At 43.7% G+C, this 22,885-nt stretch overlaps 1 long non-coding RNA gene across 1 annotated transcript; it reads right to left on the reverse strand.

Annotated features, from left to right (window-relative positions):
* Positions 1-3,680: 3,680 nt before the first annotated feature.
* On the reverse strand, positions 3,681-21,528 carry LOC122647669. Its single transcript, XR_006330948.1, has 4 exons — positions 21,299-21,528; positions 14,116-14,121; positions 4,380-4,385; positions 3,681-3,692 (listed from the first exon to the last, which is right to left on the reverse strand). It is a non-coding gene; the product is annotated as an uncharacterized LOC122647669 (long non-coding RNA).
* Positions 21,529-22,885: the final 1,357 nt, after the last annotated feature.

Genomic DNA, 22,885 nt, shown 5'->3' on the forward strand with positions numbered 1-22,885 from the left:
GTAGATATTTTCTCCAAACAATAAAATCAAAGCATCTTTGATTTTTCAACCTTCCATAGATGAGAAAATATCTTTCAAAATAAATCTATCCCAAGTAGAATTTCAGAAATGCCCTTGAAAAGTTGGAGGAGAGAGAGAGTAAGGGTGATGACTAGGATTCCTTCAAGAATAAATAAAATACCCATTCTATCCTTCAGAAAACGTGGAGCATGGGGTGCTTATATAGGCCTCACCATTGTGTTCCTTGCGAAAAATCACCCAAAATAGACCCAAATTTCGTCCATTTTGGAGTTTGGGAGCCCAAGATATCTCAAGTTGAAATTGGACTGTCCAGAGCCCTCCAAATGGAATCTTTCGGGTACAGGAAATATAACTTCTAATAATTGCGTTAAGACCCCTAGAATTGAACTTTCGCTTCACTTTCTCCCCGACCGAGTGTCAATAATTACAAATAAACCCCTATAGACCATTTTCGTGCTTCGTTACGAAAACGGCCGTAACTTCTTCGTTTCAACTCGGAATCAAGTGCCGTTTGAACCGTTGCGAAGCTGACTCGATGGGCTACGCATCCAAGCCATTAACACCTTTAAACAGCTTAAAAACATTTTCTTAGCATCATCTCCTCCATTTTCACAAGAATTCACCTAAAACCTGAAAAGTACAAGAAAGCACCGAGTAACTCTGTCCAATGTGGTAAAATGTATGCTTTATGCCCTAAGATTTCACACATAAATGTTCTCATCAGACATACGACCGGATCTCAGTGTCTTCCACTCTAACCTACGGAAGAGAGGTACTCAGACTGCCCCCCTGTGGATGGTTCTTCTGTTGTCGTTCCTCCGGTTCCTACTTCTCCTTCAGTGGCCATTGAGACCAAGCGGAAGGGGGGTCCGGATCCTCCCAGTTCAGTAAGAACCGGGCCGCGTGTTATCCTTCCGCGGTCACCTCCTATTGCCGCTGCTCCTGGGTCTTTTGCTCCACCCCCCTCCAGAGGCAAAGGGGTAGTCTCCTCTTCTGCTAGCGTGACTACTGATCTGCCGACCTCATCCCCTTTGGTGCTTCCTTGGGATCTTCAGGAGGGAGCGACGTTGACCAGCCGTGGTGTGTCCCGGGAGTGGCTAGACATGGGAAGGCTTCCCATCGAGCGTTCAGTCATACAGGGGTTTTGGCGATGCATTCTTGGCACAGACTCTCTATCAGGACATGGCTTCTATGAGTTGTGCCTCTCGATCCTTTGCTTTTTGTGTTGTTTCTTTTCTTGTACTTGGGATGTTTTTTAACGGCTGTGTTGGTTGCAAGTCCAGCATCATGCCACGGAGGCGGTGCTTCACCTTGAGAGCTCTGCTTTCCGGGAGATCCAGTTGAACCGCAAGCTGCAGGGTCTGGAGAAGGAGCTTCAGGGGCACAGGGTTGCACGGGAGGAGGCCATTGCTCGTGAGAGGGGTATGGCTGAGGAGCTCAGGGTTGCATCTGCTGCGGTGGCCCAGAGCTCGATTAGGGTTTGTGCCTTGGAGGAGGAGCTTGGCGCCTTGAGGCAGAGTCATGAGGTTGAGGTGTCTGAGGCTGGTGAGCGAGCGGTGGCAGCGTACCAGCAGTCTCCTGAGATCATTGCATACTTCTACAAGGACAACCAGGAGATATATGATGCAGACATCTGGGACTTAGTAGTTCACGTTTTGGAGAAGACCCCCGATTATGACTTCTCAGGGTTCTCGGAGGTCACTGCGTTGCTACCTGCGATCGCGACGGGGACTCGTGTCTCTCCTGAGGATGGTGTCGTGGTGCCAAAGGGGGGTGCGGTCTTGCCAGAGGAGGGTGTTGCTCGCCCACCTGAGGCCGATATGATGTCCCCTGCAGGGTCAGATGTGACCCCTCCATCAGATGCTCCTTGATTCTATAGGTGTTCTGGACGTTGAACTTTTGGATTCCGAACTTTGAGTTGTAATATTTGTGACCTCTTTCCTTTGTCGTTTGTAGTTGAGTTCTCTTCTTTCTAGTATACTGTCCTTTATGGCTTGTGCACATAGTAGTCCTTTGACCTTGGCGACCTCGACCTTCGATGATCTTTCGACACTGGTGGGGTGGGCTTATAGACCTCGAGGGTGTCATATTCGGGAGGTCTAAGGGCCTTTAGTGGTCATCGAACTTTGGTAGTCTATGGACCTTGGTGGCCTTGCACCTTATAGGTCAGCGGACCTTGGTGGTCATCTGACCTTGGTGGCCTTGCGCCTTATTGGTCAGCGGACCTTGGTGGTCTACCGACCTTGGTAGTCTACGAACCTTGATGGCCTTGCACCTTATTGGTCAGCGGACCTTGGTGGTCTACGAACCTTGGTGGCCTTGCGCCTTATTGGTCAGCGGACCTTGGTGGTCTACGGACCTTGGTGGTCATCGGACCTTGGTGGTCTACAGTCCTTAGTGGCCTTGCGCCTTATTGGTCAGCGGACTTTGGTGGTCATCGGACCTTGGTGTTTTGGAGGTGAGTCGTGGATCATGGTGCTTTAGATCGGTCAAGTGTACCCCAATCATCAAATATTTTCTTTAAATCTCAACTAAAATTTCAAATTATCCTTGAAAATTGCAACCTACTGTGTACCATGGCTGACAGTCGACTCTGCTACTGCTACTACTACTACTACTCTTACTGGTGGTGCTGCTTCAGTGCTTCTACTGCTACTGCTACTTTTACTGGTAGTACTTCTTCAGGTGTTCTGAGTTTCAAGTACGATCTATCTTCTTGCCCCTCGAAGTTTTCAAGCGGTAGGTCCATGGACGTATCTGCATGGAAACTATGTAGGGTCCTTCCCAGTTGGCTGACAGTTTCCCTTCCTTCCGTGGCTATGATGCGCTGGCCCTTCTTAGGACTAGGTTTCCCTGGTGGAATAGCCTCTCTCTCACTTTGGCATTGTAGTACTTGGCAGTGCATTGCTGGTATGCTACGTTCCTTAAGAGTGCCTTCTCTCGGACCTCATCTATGAAGTCTAGGTTCGCCCGTAGTCCGTCGACATAGGTGCACTCGTTAAAGTGTAGTACTCTATGGGACATGGCAAGGACCTCTACTGGTGCCAGTGCCTCAGTACCGTATGCTAGGCGGAATGAGCTTTCTCCTATGGGTGTCCTTATTGTGGTTCGGTACGCCCATAGAACGCTTGGTAGTTCCTCGACCCACTTCCCCTTGGCTCCTTCTAGCCTTTTCTTGACCCCTTCTAGCACTGTTCTATTGGTCACCTCCACCTAACCATTGGCATGTAGGTATGCTACCGAGACAGGCCGATAGTCAATGTTGTAGCTCTTACAGAATGCTCTGAATTTTGGGTTATTGAATTGCTTGTCGTTGTCGGAGACTATGATCTTTGGTACCCTGAACCTGTAGATGACGTCATCGCGGACAAACTTCTCCATTTCATTCTCTGTTATTTTGGCCAGTGGCTTAGCCTCGACCCATTTGGTGAAGTAGTCTATAGCGACAACCAGGTACTTCCTGTTCCCTGATGCTGCAGTGAAATCGCCAAGGATGTCCATCCCCCACATGGTAAAGGGGATGGGGTTGAGGATTGATGTCAGTTTGGTGGCGGGTAGATGGGGTACTGGGGCAAACAACTGACATTGCTCGCACTTCTTAGCATACTGTATTGCTTCCTCTTGCATTCGTGGCCAGTAGAACCCCAGGCGGAGGACTTTGTAGGCTAGGGCTCGTCCCCCATATGGCTTCCGTAAATCCCCTCATGGACCTCTGCCAGGGTGTACTCGGCTCCCTTGGGTCCCAGGCACCGGAGTAGTGGTGCTGTGACCCCCCTCTTGTATAGTACTTCATCCAGGACAGTGTACTTTGTAGCTCTCATCCTTATCGTCCTTGCCTCGACCTTATCTTCTGGTAAGATGTCGTTCTATAGGTAGTTGAGTATAGGGTCCATCCAACTAGGCTCTTCCTTAATCTCAATGACCTGTTTCTCCTGATATGTTGGCTCATATAAGATCTCAATGTAGACTACACTGGCCAAGTTCTGGAGCTCGTCATTGGCTAGCCTTGATAGGACATCAACGGTGGCATTCTCGATACTGGGGACTCGAACCATCTCAAACTTTATGAACCCCTCGATCAGCGCTCGGGCGCGTGCTAGGTATGACGCCATTCTCTCGTCCTTCGCCTCATACTCTCCATTCACCTGGTTCACTACAAGCTGGGAGTTACTCCGGATGGATAGGTATGTTACTTGGATGGCCTTGGCTACCCGGGGTCCAGCTAGTAGTGCTTCGTACTCTACTTCATTATTGGATGCTTGGAAGGTGAATCAGAGAGCATACTGGATTCAAAATCCCTCGGGGCTGGTGAGTATGAAGCCAGCCCCACTTCCTACTACATTGCTCGAGCCATCCACGAACATCTCCCATGATCCTCGATCATGCTCCTCTGGTTCTTCTGCTTCTAGTTCGACCTCAGATAGGGTGCATTCGGCGATGAAGTCCGCCAAAGCTTGGACTTTGTTGGCTGTCCATGGTTGGAATCTGATGTCATGCTCACTCAACTCTACCGCCCAGGCTATCAGTCATCCAGAGACATCTAGCTTGTGGAGTACCTTCTTTAGTGGTAGGTTTGTGAGTACTGTGATAGTGTGAGCTTAAAAATATGGTCTTAGCTTCCTAGCTACGATCACCAGTGCATAGGCCACCTTCTAAATCCGTGTGTACCTAGTCTCTTCATTGATCAGAACATGGCTAACATAGCAGATGGGTCTCTGGACCTTACCCTCTTCCTTCAATAGTACGGCGCTTATGGCAACTGGGGTGGAAGCTAGGTAGACCTGTAACTCTTCATTGGGCTCTGGTCGCCCAAGCAGTGGTGGGCTCTCCAGGTACTCCTTCAGTTCTTCGAAGGCCTTCTGGCACTCCTCTATCCATGCAAAGTCCTTTGGACTTCGGAGGTTCTTCAACGTCTTGAAGAATGATAGGCACTTGTCTCCTGATCATGACATAAATCTTGAAAGGGCTGCGACCCTTCCATTCAGCCTTTGCACTTCTCTGACCGTCCAAGGGGGTGCCATCTCTTGGATGGCCTTGATCTTGGATGGGTTGGCTTCTATTCCACGTGCTGAGACCATGAACCCTAAGAATTTCCCTGACGCTACACCGAAAGCGCACTTTGCGGGGTTTAGCCTCATCTGGTTCCTTCTCAGTACTGTGAATGCCACCTCTAGGTCTGCCAGGTGTTGGTGGGCTTGGACGCTCTTTACGAGCATCTCATCCACGTACACCTCCATGTTGCGTCCAATCTGTTCCTTGAACATCTTGTTGACCATCCTCTGGTAGGTGGCTCATGCGTTCTTCAGTCCAAACGGCTTGACGCGATAGTAGTAGTTCTCTTTGTCCGTCCAGAATGTGGTGTAGGATTCATCGTCCTCATGCATGAGGATCTGGTTGTACCCTGAATAGGCATCCATGAAGCTCAGCATCTCATGGTCAGCAGTGGCATCGATCAACAAGTCGATCCTGGGTAATGGGTACTCATCTTTCGTGCATGCCTTATTCAGGTCTGTGTAGTCAATGCACATTCTCCACTTCCTGTTGGGTTTGGGTACCATGACCACGTTCACGAGCCATGTGGGGAACTTCTCTACTCTGATGAACCCTGATTGGCCCAACTTCTCGACTTCTTCCTTGATAACTGCTTGTCGGTTGATGAGCACATTTATGTGTGAAATCTTAGGGCATAAAGCATACATTTTACCACATTGGACAGAGTTACTTTGGTGCCTTCTTGTGTTTTTCAGGTTTTGGGCTATTCTGGACTATCGGGAGTTGCATGTCCCAAGTTACACGTAAAGTTCCCATTTTTCCTTCCATAGCTGTAAAGAGGACTAAATTTGGAGCAAGTTGGACATGACGGAACGCAAGTACGCATTCGTCTAGCCCACCGTACAGTTGATTATTCTTTTCAGCCCAAGAAAGGATAATGGGTCAGAAAGGAGTTGTAGTGCAAGCCCATAGTCAATCTACCACTGCCCAAGGACATTTTTGATATTATAGAAGATATTTCTAAGCAATGGTGGAGATCTACTGCAAGTACAGGGCCGTTTCGATAATTTTGCATTCTTGAAGAGAGAGAAGGACTGCTACCCACATGAAGGGACCCACATTGCCATTAGATTCCATTAATTTTGAAGGCCCACAAGGTGTCCATGATTTTTAGGGGCTGCATTTAATGTCCCACGATTTTTAGAGGACACATTGGGGATTTTGTTATTTGGTTGAGTGGATTTCTAGTCATCACTCTCTCTCTTTCTATTTTTTTTCTTTTTTATTGGGATTCAAGACAATGTAAAGGAGGAAGGAGAAGAGAATATTCTCTTTTCTTAAGGAATATTTCTCCTACACTTCCCTCTTCTCTCTTCTCCCCTTTCCCCTATAAATACCCCATACCTCTCTTGTAAATTTTGCTCATTCACTTAATAAAATTTCTTCTCTTCTTCTCCTTCTAATTTGTGATTTTTGGCTTTTCTAAATTGTAGTTTGCTTTTTTATTTTCATTTAATGGTTGTAATAGGTTTAGTTTATGCTTAAGTCTTCAATTGGGTTGTAATTTCTTAATTCTAGTTTAGGTTTTAAGCCTTCTAGTCTAAATTCTTAAGTTGATGACAAGACTTGAAGATTTAGAAGAGGAGGCCATGGTAAGTTTATGCAAGTATTCAAGCTTTTCAATTACATTCATGCAAGCACATCCAGGTTTTACTATCTAAACTCTCAATCTCATTCTCCATCTCCTCTATCTCTCTCTATCTTCTTCTTCTTCTTCCTTTATTTCTTTTATTTTAATTTTATATGGTTGTGGTTTGTGGATGCACTTTTATTCCCTTATTTCTTTTTATGTGGTTAGTATGTGTGGCTGCATTTTTATTCCTTTCAATTCGCTTTAGTTTGATAGGTTAGATGCTCATGTGTTAGGACGCCAATTTAATTCCTTAATTTTGTTAGATGCTTATGAGTTAGGATGCATTAATTTTCATTAGTTTAATTAGTTTAATTTAACATTTTAATTTGGTTCACTTTACATTATTTTTAAGTTAGTTAAATAGAGTGGCGTATATCTCCTCGTGTTCGACCCGTAGCTACGTTTGACCCGTACGCTTGCGGTTTTATTTTAACTCAAACAAATTTTTGGCGCCGTTGCCGGGGAGATTATTTTCCATTTTATTTATCTGATTTTTAAGTAGTTCAAAGTGTATTAGTTTATTATTTTCTCATCTTTTTCTGGAAAAAAAAACCAGTTTTTGAAAACCTCTTCTTGTTTCTCTTCTGTTTCAAATAGTGTGCGCCTAATCTAAAGTCCTTCATATGCTTCAACCCTCCATCTTTTGGTGTCTCTCATAGGATTAAGTTACCTATGACTCTACATCTTGACTTGGTTGGGTGGATTGGCATGTGACTTATCTTTGGAGGTGACCACTCTTGATAACAGGAAAGCGACATAGTGAAAGCGTTGGAAACATAAACGTATAGTAGACCTCCACTCTACATCAGAATCCATTTGGAGTCGACCGTAGGTGGCTATAGAAGACTATACGGGTTCCCTTGTTGTCAACCTATATGGCATCCTTACAGCTTTTGAACCATTATTTCAATTTTTGAGGGATAGATGCACTATCTACCTTAGGCTCCCTCTTGGTCTTAGTACTTTTTCTTAAGTCTTTAATTTTTCTTCAATTTTTCTAAAGGAGATCTCATATCTATTTAGGTGGCTATGGTGTGAACTCGTGATTCATCTAATCGTCTTATTAGAATACCACCTTCTCCATTACCCTTAACCCCACCTTTGACCATGGGTAACCAACAACCCAAGATTCTTAAGGATATGTTTTACCCTACTAGGGCTGTACAGCCTTCTTGCATCAACTTACCACCTGTTACAGAAAATTTTTATGAACTCAAGACCAACTTCATTAGCATGCTACCCCACTTCCATGGGATGACCAATGAAGATGCATATCTCTTCCTTAGGGAATTTGAGGAGGTCTGTGTTCTAATCAAGGTCCACAATTTGACTGATGATGCAGTTAGGCTTAGGTTTATACCCTTTGCCCTGAAAGACCAGACCAAGAAGTGGCTCTATGGATTGTCTACAAATTCCATTGATACATGGGATGAGTTCACCATTGTCTTTTTGAGAAAATTCTTCCCTCTTCACAAGACCAATAAGCTTAAGAGTGACATCCTCCAGTTCAGGCAGAAACCACATGAGTCCTTTTCTAAATTCATGGAAAGATTCAAGAACCTTCTCTTAGAATGCCCTCACCATGGTTTCGACTTGTGGCAACTATGCTAAATTATTTATGAGGGTATTGATTATCAGACCAAGCAACTTGTAAAGTCCATGTGTCCTGCAGGCTTTACTTCTTTTTCTGAGGAAAATGCTGCATGGACATTCATAACAAACGTGGCTGATAAGACTAGGGAATGGGAATCTTCCCAAGAGGTTGAAAGGACCACTAAGGGGTATCTCATTGAGGGTATGCCAGCCAAGGAGGCCAAACTTGACAGCCTCATAAAAAGGTTGGAGTCCATAGTTCTTAAAGAGTCTATACCGGTTAACCAGGTCAACCAGGTGACAATATGCAGTTGGTGCCAAACACCTGGACATATTTTGGAGGAATGCCCCAACACCTTGGTGGGTAATTTCAGCACTGAGAATGTAAGTGCTCTCTACCAAAATAACCCATATAGCAATACTTACAATCCAGGATGGAGAAATCACCCCAATTTCTCCTGGGATCAAAGGAACCAAGAAGACCCATCCAACTTTAACCATCAAGGCCAGCTTGGTGTCCAAAGGCCCAACTATGCACCACAAAGCCAAGGAATGTCTACTAACCCCTTTTCCCCTCGTCCTCATCTAGGATCTTCTGTGAATTCTGCTAGGCCTCCTCTCCTTGCACCCTATCAGCCACCCCCAGGGTTCATCAATACAGGAGAGGCACCAAGAATAGGTGAGATTGAGAAAAGAATGACCCTTATGGAGAAGCAACTCACCCAACTTGTCACAATTTTGCATGAGAGGGAAACATGAAAGTTACCTAGCCAATCTGAACCAAATCCTAGGCATCAAGTTTATATTCAACAAGGTACCCAAGCTCCTCCACTCAACCCGGTATAAGGCCAACAGCTTCAAAGGCCCTCCAACCAGGTTAATGCTGTCTATGTTTTAAGGAGTGGCCGTGAGTATCAACAGACTAGTATACCTCAGGGTTCATCAATACAGGAGAGGTACCAAGAATAGGTGAGATTGAGAAAAGAATGACCCTTATGGAGAAGCAACTCACCCAACTTGTCACAATTTTGCATGAGAGGAAACATGAAAGTTACTAGCCAACTGAACCAAATCCTAGGCATCAGGTTTATATTCAACAAGGTACCCAAGCTCCTCCACTCAACCGTATCTTAAAGGCCCTCAACCAGGTTAATCTTCTATGCTTTAAGGAGTGGCGTGAGTATCAGACTAGTATACCTCTCTTTACCATCTCATACTCTTATTGACTCTCTCCCTTCTGAAGAGGCCATTGAAGTGCCTACTGTTCCTGGTTCGTTTGATGAACCTGAAGAGATCACAGATGATTTGGTTAAGGAAACCAAAGATGATTCTGTTGAGAAAGTAAAAGAGACCACATCTAAAAGAGTTTATACCCCACCTGCCCCTTTCCCAAATAGGTTGGTTAGCTAGAAGTCTCCTTCTGTGGAGAAAATTTTGGATGTTTTTAAACAGGTTCAGGTGAATATCCCCTTGTTGGATGCTATTGCCCAGATCCCCGCTTATGCTAAAGTCCTCAAAGACTTATGCACCCAAAAGCGGACCACCAATTTGCCCAAAAAGGTATTCTTGGCTGCTAACATTAGTTCTTTCATCTCACAGCCAGTAGCAGCTAAGCATAATTATCCTAGAAGCCCCACCATCTCTTGCACTATAGGCAATACCACTATTGATCATGCCTTATTGGACCTTGGTGCAAGTGTGGACCTCTTACCCTTTCATGTCTACCAACAACTGGGATTGAAAAAACTGAAATCGACCAAAATTACTCTTCAACTTGCAGATCGGTCAGTTAAAGTTCCTAAGGGAATGATTGAGGATGTCCTGTTGAAGGTTGGAGAATTTATTTTTTCTGTGGATTTTATTATTTTAGATACCCAACCTACTGCCAACTTCAAGGACCAAATCCTTATCATCTTGGGTAGGCCATTCCTAGCTACCAGTAATGCTTTAATCAATTGCAGGAATGGTCTAATGAAATTAACTTTTGGCAATACTTCTGTTCACTTCAATGTGTTTAGGTTGGGCAAGCCGCAAGATATGGATGAAGAGGTGCATATGCTTCAAGGATTTCCCGATGATATTGATACGTTCTTTGAGATTGATTTTGATTTGTGATTTCAATAATGTATGCAAGAATTGGAGGGTGTTGATGATACCCCCTTATCTGAGGTCTAGAGCATCCAACCACCTTTGGAGCCCCTTGGACCCCTATCCACCTCCATTCCCAAACCCTCTATTATTGAGCCCCCCACATTAGAGTTGAAGGCATTGCCCTCCAACCTCAAGTATGCCTTCTTAGGGCAAGATCACACTCTTCCTGTTATTATTGCTTCTGATTTGACTTCTATTCAGGAAGAAGAGTTGATTAAGCTTCTAAAGGACCATAAGGAAGTCATAGGTTGGACCATGTCTGACATTAAAGGTATTAGCCCCTCCATTGTTCAACATCATATCCATCTGATGGAGAGTTCCAAACCTTCTAGGGAACCCCAAAGGAGGGCTAATCCTGTGATGAAAGAGGCAATCAAGAAAGAGATCCTAAAGTGCTTAGATCATGGCATCATTTATCCTATTTCTGATAGCTAATGGGTGAGTCCTGTGCAGGTTGTGCCTAAGAAAGGAGGAGTCACTGTAGTTGAGAATGCTAATAATGAATTGATTCCAACCCGTATCTAAACGGGGTGGAAAGTGTGCATTGACTACAGGAAATTGAATACGGTAACATAGAAGGACCACTTCCCCTTGCCTTTTATTGATCAAATGTTAGAGAGACTAGCTGGCCATGAATATTATTATTTTCTTGATGGTTATGCAGGCTACAACCAAATCCCTATTGCTTTAGAGGACCAACATAAGACCACATTCACATGCCCTTATGGAACTTTTGCTTACCGGTGTATGCCTTTTGTGCTTTGCAATGCCCCTGCTACATTCCAAAGGTGCATGATGAGTATCTTTTCTGATATGGTAGAGCACTTCCTAGAGGTATTTATAGATGATTTTTCTATTCGCGGCTCTACCTTTTCTAATTGCTTGCATCATCTTTCTTTGGTTCTTAAACGATACATAGAAAAGAACTTGGTCTTGAATTGGGAGAAGTGCCACTTCATGGTGAAGCAAGGCATAGTTCTTGGTCACATTGTGTCCAAAGAGGGGATTACAGTTGATAGATCTAAGGTAAACCTTATTGTCAATTTATCACTACCCAAGAGTGTGAAGGACATTAGATCTTTTCTTGGCCATGCAGGTTTTTATAGAAGGTTCATCAAGGATTTTAGCTAGATAGCTAGACCTCTCACCTCTCTTTTGGCAAAGGACTATCCATTTGATTTTTCTCCTGGGTGTCATAAGAGTTTTGAGCAATTGAAAAGAGCATTGACCTCAGCCCCCATTATTTAAGCTCCAAATTAGACAGTTTCATTTGAGGTTATGTGTGATGCCTCTGATTTTGCTATAGGGGCTGTTCTTGGGCAAAGAATCAACAAATTGCCCCATGTGATTTATTATACAAGTAGGACTCTTAATGATGCATAACTTAATTATACCACCACTGAGAAATAATTTTTAGCTGTTGTGTTTGCTTTAGAGAAGTTTAGGCCCTACTTGGTAGGATCACATGTGATTATTTATACTGACTATGCAGGTATCAAATATCTTGTGCAGAAGAAAGATGTCAAGGCTCGCCTCATTAGGTGGGTCCTTTTGTTGCAAGAATTTGATCTTAAAATTAGGGATAAGAAAGGGTGTGAAAAATTGGTTGCAGACCATCTATCCCGGCTGCCTAATTCCTTGACTGTTGATTCTCCAGTCAACGAGAATTTTTCTGATGAGTATCTGATGACAGTGTCTAGTGAACCTTGGTTTGCTGACATTGTCAATTATCTGGTTACGGGTGTGACACCTGTACATTGGTCCACCCAAGATAAGAATCATTTCTTTTCACAGGTTAAATATTTCATTTGGAATGATCCTTATCTTTTTAAGACTTGTTTGGATCAGGTAATCTGGAGATGTGTTCCTGATCATGAGCAACAATCTGTCTTATCTTTTTGCAATGATCAGTCTTGTGGAGGCCATTTCGGGCCCAATAAGACAGCGGCCAAGGTTTTACAGTGTGGATTTTATTGGCCTAGTATGTTTAAAGACGCTTTTACTTATTGCAAGGCATGTTCTTCATGCCAATCTTTAGGACGTCTTTCTAGGAAAAATGTGATGTCCCTCAACCCAATTCTGGTAGTTGAGGTGTTTGATATATGGGGTATTGATTTTATGGGGCCTTTCCCTAACTCTTTTGGTAACCTGTACATATTACTTGTTATGGACTATGTGTCCAAATGGATTAAGGCTATTACTTGTAAGACCAATGACCACAAGGTGATTGTGAAATTTCTGAAGGAGAACATCTTCTCCCGTTTTGGTACTCCTCGGGCTATCATTAGTGATCGGGGAGAGCATTTTTGTAATCGACCTTTTGAGGCCCTCATGAGAAAGTATGGTGTCGTCCATAACTTGGCCACACCCTACCATCCCCAGACTAGTGGCCAGGTTGAGGTTTCAAATCGGCAGATAAAGCAAATTCTTGAGAAAATCATCAACTCGAACCGCAATGATTGGTCTAACCAGTTGGTAGATGCTTTGTGGGCCCATAGGACAGCCTTCAAGACCAATCTTGGTTAATCTCCGTACCGTCTGGTGTATGGAAAGGCATATCACTTACCTGTAGAGATTGAGCACAAGGCCTTTTGGGCTATCAAGAAGCCTAACTTTGACCTACCCATTGCAGGTGCCCATAGGAAACTCCAACTATCTGAGTTGGAAGAGCTTAGGAATGAGGCATATGAGAATGCCCGGATTTACAAGGTAAAAACCAAGGCTTTCTATGATAGGCACATTTTGAGAAAATCTTTTGAGGTAGGCCAGAAAGTTTTGTTGTACAATTCTCGTTTGCATATCTTTCCAGGTAAGCTGCGTTCTAGATGGGATGGCCCCTATATTGTTCAAAAAGTTTATCCTCATGGGGTTGTTGAAGTCCTCAATCCAAGTACGGGGGCTAAATTTAAGGTCAATGGCCAAAGATTGAAGCCATACATTGAGATGCCCACTCCCCTTGTAGAAGAGGTCATGGATCTCCATGAGCCTCTTTACCTTGAAGAATGACCTCCTTGTATATTTCTTCTCCCTAGTCCTTACTCTTTCTTTTCTGCATGCATTGAGGACATTGCATAAATTAAGTGTGGGGGGGTGTGTTGGGCTTTATTTATGAATTTTGATTGTGGTGGTAGTTTTGGTTTTGTGCATAATTCTCTTTGATTGCAAAGCGAGAGAAAGAGGGAATTAGGTTCCCTAGCATGCGAAATAATAAAAAATCCCTTTTCAAGGATGGTAGTTGGTTTGTATCTGATGAGAGGGATTGAGTTGGAAAATATGAGCGTTATTTCATTTGATGGTTAGATTTCTCTATGTGTTTTATGGACCCCTTGATCTTTTGGCTAGTAGTTGAGACCAACTTGTTTGTGGCAAGGCAAGGAATGAAAGTGAAAGTGAAAGTGAATGAAAAAAAAAAAAAAAAACAAAAAGGAAAGTGGAATTCCTTGGGACTAGACAGGGCACTGTGCCTCATGAAGCAGGGTGAATTGATCGAAACTCCTTGGAAGGAAACTCAAAAAAAAAACTCTTGCATCAATGTCTCAATATCTTATGGATATATGCAAAAAGCGAAGTTACCAAGTATTTGGGTGTCTGGTGTATGCTCCACCATGTCATTCAGAGAACAATAGTGGAGTAGAAATAGAGTTTGTTGTTGAAAAAAAAAAAACTTTTGCCTTAATGCCAGAAAAAAAAAGAGTATGGTAAAAAATACTCAATGCCTAAGTCTTTGGTTCCATTGATATTATGAGTGGTTTACTTGAAGGTGAGTAGTGTTCAGAAAATATGAGGAGATCCCTTGACCTTGATGCATGCTTGTTACTTAAATTGATGTGGGATGATAAAATTCAAGTGTGGGGGAACCCTTTGGCTCCTAGATCTTTAGTTGAGTATTTCTTTGAGATTGTGTGTACTATCTTACTTATGCCATGAGAAAAATATACATCATTCTTTATGATTTATTGAATTTTGGGTGTATATTCACTGCAAACACCCACGAGACACAACTCGTCCACTAGGGTTAACTTAGGGGTTTAAAGGCTTGTTGCACATGCTAAGTGCAACCGTGATTCCTACGAAAGTGAGTTAGGATTTTCTGCATTTTAGGATAGTTTTTCTTTTTGCTTTACTTGAGGATAAGTAACGTTCAAGTGTGGGGGAATCTGATGAGCACATTTATGTATGAAATCTTAGGGCATAAAGCATACATTTTACCACATTGGACAGAGTTACTTTGGTGCCTTGTGTTTTTTAGGTTTTGGGCTGTTCTGGACTATCAGGAGCTGCATGTCCCAAGTTACACGTAAATTAGCCATTTTTCCTTCCATGGCTGTAAAGAGGACTAAATTTGGAGCAAGTTGGACGTGACGAAACGCAAGTACGCATTCGTCTAGCCTACCGTACAGTTGATTATTCTTTTCAACCCAAGAAAGGATAATAGGTCAGAAAGGAGCTGTAGTGCAAGCCCATAGTCAGTCTACCACTGCCCAAGGACATTTTGATATTATAGAAGATATTTCTAAGCAATGGTGGAGATCTACTACAAGTACATGGCTGTTTCAATAATTTTGCATTCTTGAAGAGAGAGAAGGACTGCTACCCACATGGAGGGACCCACATTGCCATTAGATTCCATTGATTTTGAAGGCCCACAAAGTGTCCACCATTTTTATGGGCTGCATTTAATGCCCCACGATTTTTAGAGGACACATTAGGGATTTTGTTATTTGGTTGAGTGGATTCCTAGTCATCACTATCCTAGTCATCACTCTCTCTCTCTCCTCCAACTTTTCAAAGGCGTTCTTGGAATTTTACTTGGGATAGACTTATTTTGAAAGATATTTTCTCATCTATGAAAGGTTAAAAAATTAAAGATGCTTTGATTTTATTGCTTGGAGAAGATATCTATAAAGAAAAGGAAGCACAAGTTAGAATTAGAAATTTACTTTTCTAAAAATAGAAGGTTTATGTAAACAATATTCTCTTCTTTTCTTCTTTCTATTTTTTTTTTTTTTCTTAGGAGCCAAGGCAATGTAAAGGAGGAAGGAGAAGAGAATATTCTCTTTTCTTAGGGAATATTTCTCCTACACTTCCCTCTTCTCTCTTCTCCCCTTTCCCCTATAAATACCCCTACCTCTCTTGTAAATCTTGCTCATTCACTTAGTAAAATTTCTTCTCTTCTTCTCCTTCTAATTTGTGATTTTTGGCTTTTCTAAGTTCTAGTTTACTTTTTTATTTTCATTTAATGGTTGTAATAGGTTTAGTTTATGCTTAAGTCTTCAATTGGGTTGTAATTTCTTAATTCTAGTTTAGGTTTTAAGCCTTCTAGTCTAAATTCTTAAGTTGATGACAATACTAAAAGATTTAGAAGAGGAGACCATGGTAAGTTTATGCAAGTATTCAAGTTTTTCAATTACATTCATGCAAGCACATCCAGGTTTTACTATCTAAACTCTCAATTTCATTCTCCATCTGCTCTATCTCTCTCTATCTTCTTCTTCTTCTCCCTCTATTTCTTTTATTTTAATTTTATATGGTTGTGGTTTGTGGATGCACTTTTATTCCCTTATTTCTTTTTATGTGGTTAGTATGTGTGGCTGCATTTTTATTCTTTTCAATTCGCTTTAGTTTGATAGGTTAGATGCTCAAGTGTTAGGACACCAATTTAATTCCTTAATTTTGTTAGATGCTTATGAGTTAGGATGCATTAATTTTCATTAGTTTAATTAGTTTAATTTAACACTTTAATTTGGTTCATTTTGCATTATTTTTAAGTTAGTTAAATTGAGTGGCGTATATCTCCTCGCGTTCGACCCGTAGCTATGAGTGACCTGTACGCTTGCGGTTTTATTTTAACTCAAACATCGGTCAAGGGTAAAGTTGCACCGCTTCTGTTGGATGGGCTTCCTAGTTGGATCAACATGTAGCCGGTGTTCTACTATGGACCGTTGTATGCCTGGTATGTCAGAGGTCGACCATGCGAATACATCCATGTTTGCTTGGAGTAGACGTCCAAGCTCATCCTTCTACTCGTTGCTCAACAGTGAGCCAACTTGTACGACCTTGGAGGGGTCATCCTTGCTGAGTGGCCATGGGATGAGGTCCTCCACTGGCCTTCCTCTTCTTTCTGTCAGTTCATCTCTCTGGTCGCTAACCAAATTCTCTATGCAGAGTGCCATCCCACGAGTGTTACCATTATTTTTCTTGATGAAGGTCGCGTAGCACTCCCTTGCTTTCTTCTGATCTCCCCGGACCTTGTCTACCCCATTCTCAGTGGGGAACTTCATCTTTAGGTGGAGTGGTGATACGACTCCTATAAGGGCTATCAGAGATGGTTGCCCTAGAAGGCCGTTGAATGACACCACGGACTTGACGACAATGAAGTTTACCATGATAGTCACTTGGTGAGGGTGTACTCCGAAGGTGATGGGTAGCTCTATGGTGCCTCTGATGGAGGCGGTAGCGCTCGAAAATCCATGGAGGTAGGTGAGCTTCTGCTTGAGTTGATCGTCCCCGAACCCGAACTGTCGGTAGGCTTCCAGGGAGAGTACATCTACTGGCGCTCCTGTATCTATCAACACCCTGTGTACAGGTCGGTTGGCTACCTCCACCTGTACTACCAGGGCATCCTCGTGTGGGAAGCTCAGCCCTTCCAAGTCTTCATCCGAGAAGGAGATTATCATTTTGGTCTTAGCTACTTTTCTTGGCTTCTCTGCTACCCCCACGAACCTGGCATAGGCTTTGGCCTTCCTAGTAGACTGCTGCCCCGGTCCTCCTAGTATGGTGAGGATGGGGGCTCCCTTGGTGCCACTAGGCTTGGCTACATCTCTCCGCTCCTCTGGGCGGTCTCTCTCTCGATCTGTCCTTCTTTCTTCCCTTTTGGGTTCTTCTCTTTCTCGGTCACGACCTCTGTCTCCTTGACTCGAACAACCATCACGTCTCCCCTTCACGTACTTGTTCAAGCTCCCTGCTCTTACAAGTTGCTCTATCTCCCTCTTCAGTTGGTAGCAGTCTTTTGTATCATGTTCATTCTCCTTATGGAAGAGACAGTACTTGTTGGGGTTACGCTTTTTGGGTCCTGCTAACATGGGTCGCGGCCAATGGAGTAGGTCACGGTCTTGAATCTGCATGAGGATCTGAGACCTGGTAGTGTTCAGTGGTGTGAACTCAGGACTGCTTGCTCTCTCTCCTCTCTGGACGACGGTCAGTCCTTCCAAATGGGCGGTCACCCTTCTCTTGTCGACGCTCGGTCCTCGACCTCTTACTTTCTTTATGGTCATCTAGCGTTGACCTCTTGTTGTCTTGTGGCTTGGCCTCGATCACCTTCTTCCTAGCCTGTCGTACTTTGGCCATATTGGAGAATTCATTGCATCGCTCTAGGAGCTCCTTTATAGTCCTGGTCTCATGACGTGCCAGGTCCTTGATCAGGTCCAGGTCTCTGATTCCCTCTGCCAAGGCTGCATGCTGGGTCTGGTCGTCCAAGTCTCGAACCTCTAAGGATTCCTTGGTGAACCTGCTGACATACTCCCTGAGGGACTCCCCAGGGTTCTGTACCATGTTCAGTAGATTGACCGTGGTCTTCTTCTGCTTGACACTGCTCTGAAAGCGGGTAACGAATTGCTCGTACAGTTCTGTGAACGAACCTATCAACCTTGGTCGTAGTCTGGAGAACCAGGAAGTAGCTGGCTGCACCCTTGAGTGATGCAGGGAATGTTCGACAGGAGACCACGTCCGATCCACCATACAGTGTCATCATACCATTGAAATAGTTGATGTGGTCATTAGGGTTCGTGGTACCACTGTAGAGTTCAAAGGTGGGTAACCTGAACCTGGAGGGGAGTGTGACTGACATGATCTCTGTCGAGAATGGGTGTTGCCCGAGTATTGAGTGCATCTCGCCCTTGGTCTGTTTCTTCAACCCTTCCAGCTTCTCGTCCAGATCTCGGAGTCTTTTGTCAAGCTCTTCATCCCGTGTCTGTCTCTCACGCCTGGCAGGACGTTCACTGCGACCTCGCTCATGTCCTCTCCTCGAAATCCCCTCCCACCTTGAGTATTGGTTGGATGGTGAATGGTCACGTCGCGATGAACCATGGCGTGATCATGAGGGGCTTTCTTCTCGGTCGATCTGGCTCCGCCTTGCTGTGTGACTTCCTCCTAGTTGACCTTGGAACACGAACCTCCTGATGGATCTTTCTGGGCTAGGTACCCTCATTCTGGGTGTTGGTGTCCTTCCCCGATTTGACCGTACTGGGAGGTCCCTTGTCCTCCGGGGATGCTGAGAAGGCTCCCCCTATTGGGGAGTGGGGGTTGCTCGCCTCAAAAGTCTCTTTGACCTTTCACCCCTGGGGGATGATCTCCTAGGGTTTGGCTCTTGTCGAAGTACAGGCTCTGTCCTTGGTGCTGGCGATGTCCTGCGGCGATGGGACGTCACACGTTGCCTCAGGTAGTCTCGAAAGAGTCATTGATCATCGAGGATCTGTCGCTGTAGGTCATTGATCTGACCCATAGTTGCTGGTGCATTGGGGTCAGCTACTACCTCCACCACTAGTTCGTTGTTGGGTTCGACTATCGCAACTTGATCATTGTTTGGGATCTCCCTCTCCAGAGAGACATGGTCATGGTCATTGGCTCTGCGACGAGAGCTCTCTAGAGGAGGTGATCCGTTCCTTGGGACATTGTTGGTGGAGGGAGCAGTCTTCTTACCCCGTGGTGCCATTGGATGAGTGTGAAACTGAGCTAGTAGGTATGATGGCTAGCGTCGTTCCCACAGACGGCGCCAATCTGTTGCGTCAAGAAATCATCAGGCGGTCCTTCGAGTGTCGTAACCTGTAAAAGGACCAGGGGGTGACAAAGGAGAACCGGTGTGGTTCCGGCCTAGGACTCTCCGAGGCCAAAGTTAGATCTCTTGAGCAAAATAGATGAATAATAGTATTCAATATGAGTTTAGATGGGTAGAGTACCTTCCCTTTTATAGTGGGGTGTGGCAGTGTGGAGAGTCCCAGTTGATGGTGAGTAGTCCTCGTAGTTGATAGAGTCCCTGGGTAGCAGGGTTCATCCTTGATTGGTTGTCTTCCCGTGAGACGTAGTGTCATAATAGACTTGGTATCCTTAATGGATAGACCTATCTACGCGGTAGATGAGGTTCCCGATGTATGAGTCCGTCCAGACTACATGACTGGTAGGCTGTGGCCTATAGTCCTTTGTGATGGGACATATCTTGTTGATGGTGGTGGTTGTCGTGGTCCCCGGGGTAGACTGCTCCCAGGGATGATTGCGCCCGAGGGGATCCATGCCCAGGGCCTGCGGTCCGCGCCCAGGGCCTGCAGTCCGAGCCTAGGGTCTACGGTCTGCGCCCGTGTCCGATCTGGGTCGAGTCTCTCCTTGGTTCTCCTGTTTGGTTCTGGTCCTGAGCTGGCCCTCCTTCCTGGGTTAGGACACGTGGCAGTCCTTGGTTGGTCAGGGTGATTTTGGGTTTATCACTATGAATGATGACTAAAAATGATTAACAAAGAATGAAAATGAAAAGAAAGTTAAGTGCCGACGGGCACGACCAACATATGACCCGGTGCTCATGAAGTGCCTATGAAGATGGGTGTTGAGGCCATCACTGAACCCATTTTAGAGGTTTGTAACTAGAGCTACTTCGGTAGTACGACGGAGATATACTAGATGAAGATCTAAGACTGAAATGAAATGAAAAATGATAAAATGAATGAAATGTTACCGGTAGATAAATGATTGAAAGATTTATGAAAATTGACTGATTGAATGATTATTATTCAAATGATAAGGAATGATGCCATGCTTATATATAGAAAAATGAAATTTTAATTGCATGTTATATTGTGAGCATGATTAGCAATGTTATTTCTTACTGGGCGATAGCTCATTCCTCGAATGATAAATTTTTTTACAGATAAGACAGGCATGAATAAGGGCAAGGGCATTGCTATCGTCAAGCAAGATGAAGACTGATGATCTGAAGATCATTTTGGAGTCTATTACCTTGAAATAGATAGAACTCTTATGTTGTAAAGGATATTTATGTGGAAGGAAAATCTTGAACCCGGATGACTGTAAATATTTTTTAAGATTCTGTTCCTCTCCTTGAAGAGTATGGATTGTAGACGTTAGAGCCATCGGTACCATGTTATAAGTTTTAAATCGTTATCTTCTGCTTACTATTATGTCTTTAATTTTATGCACTTTGATTATATTGAATGCTTGATTGAATGTTTTCCTCTGCGGTCCCGACTGGACTCTGGTGTCATGGGCCCCACCTGGTCCTTAGATCGGGGTCATTACACATACCATACATTTTTCACCCCCATTTTTGTTAAAAAAAATTGGAAAAACAACGCCCAGAAATGGTGATTTTGCAGAAGAAAACAAAGATAAAGAGAAGACAAACATATAACACCAAATTTTACGTGGTTCACCCCCAAGTAGGTAGGCTACATCCACGACGAGCAATAGAATGGCTTCACTACTTCTCTGAAGCAAAAATTACAAACCCTCAGATCTCACACCCCACTCTCAGAAGAGATAAGGACACTTTACAAGAGAATCCTAACCCAGAAAAGTACAGAATTGTCCCCATAGACCCAAAAAATCCACCTAGTCTTGTTCAAACCTGAACCTAACATATGTTGAAATATATATCAATTCAAAGGTCTCGACGAAAGTCTGGTTCGAACCTCAGACTTTTAGTTCATTCTGGCGCATTGTGAAGGAAAAATGGTCCGCAGAAGAATCACCACAACACTTTCTGGACTGAGATCAGGCGTCACCAATAGCAGGCCTTTCTCACTAAATACCAGTACTTTCTAATTAAGAAAATCACTCGTAAAGTACCCTAAGATAAGAAGGTGGAGACTAAAAGGGGAGTCCTTAGGCACATGTACTGAAAATGTGGTTAAACAAGGAAAGTGGGACTTTGAAGGAGACACCAATGTGATGTGGAACGAAATGATGACTTGTTTTAAGAGAGTTGCCAAAGAAGTTCTAGGGGAAGCAAAGAGTAGGCATCAGGCTCCTAGGGAGATTTGGTGGTGGGATGAGGAAGTCCAAGCATCCATCAAGACCAAGAAAGAGAAAGTAGGCAAAACACCAGGCCTGGATGAGATCCCAATAGAAGTGTGAAAGGCCCTAGGAGTATGCGGGGTATATTGGTTAATTAAGTTATTTAACAAGATTATGATCACAAGGAAAATGCCAGATGATTGGAGGAGAAGCATTGCAATCCCGATCTACAAAATAAGGGTATTGTCTAAAGCTGCAATAGCTATAGCAGCATAAAACTAATGAGTCATTCTGTGAAACTTTGGGAGAAAATTATTGAAGTCCGTCTGAGAAGAGAGATTCATATCTCAAAGAATCAATTTGGTTTTATGCCAGTAGTTCTATGACAGAAGCTATCTACCTATTGAGGAGGCTCATGGAAAGATGTAGAGCTAGCAAGAAGGATCTCCATATAGTTTTTATTGACCTGGAGAAAGCCTATGACAGAGTCCATAGAGATTTAATCCGATATGTTCTTGTGAAGAAAGGGTTGTCGAGTAAATATATAGATGTAATTAAAGATATGTATGAGGGTGTGGTGACTAGTGTGGGATCTATGCGGGGCCTAGGCAAGAAATTCCCGATTACAATTGGGTTACATCAAGGATCAGCCCTAAGCCCTTATTTGTTTGCGCTTATAATGGATGAATTAATCAAGCACATACAAGACTAGGTTCCATGATGTATGCTTTTCGCTGATGAAATTGTTTTGGTGGATGAGACAAAAAACAGGGATCAACGCTAAACTAGAAATGTGGAGATCGACCTTGGAACAAGAGACTTTAAGATTAGTAGATCAAAGACGGAGTATATGATGTTCAACTTCAATCACACTATGAAGGATGATGGCATGATGACAATTGAAGAGAGAGAGATACCGTCAAGTGACTATTTCAGATATCTAGGGCCTATCATACACAAAGAAAGTGACACAGATGATGATGTTTCACAAAGAATTAAAGTGGGATGGATGAAGTGGATAGGGGCGACTGGAGTATTGTGTGAGGGACACATTCCTTTAAAGCTTAAAGGAAAGTTCTACAGGACTGTTGTACGACCTGTTATGATGTATGGGGCGGAATGTTGGACAGTTAAGAAGTGTCATATAGTGAAACTACGCATTGCGGAGATGAGGATGTTAAGATGGATGTGCGGCAAAACTAGGAAGGATAAAGTGAGGGAAAAACGTATTAGAGCTGATGTGGGGGTTGCCCCGAGCAGCGACAAGCTTCGAGAATGTCATTTAAGGTGGTTTGGCCATGTGCAACAGAGGCCTAGGGACGCTCTAGTAAAGAGGAATGATCAGATTACGATTGAAAGAGCTTAAAGAGCTAGGAGCATACCTAAAATGACCATAAGTGAGGTTGTGAAGAATGACAT

Source organism: Telopea speciosissima, unplaced genomic scaffold (assembly GCF_018873765.1).
Source record: "Telopea speciosissima isolate NSW1024214 ecotype Mountain lineage unplaced genomic scaffold, Tspe_v1 Tspe_v1.0111, whole genome shotgun sequence".
NCBI classification, from domain to species: Eukaryota; Viridiplantae; Streptophyta; class Magnoliopsida; order Proteales; family Proteaceae; genus Telopea; species Telopea speciosissima.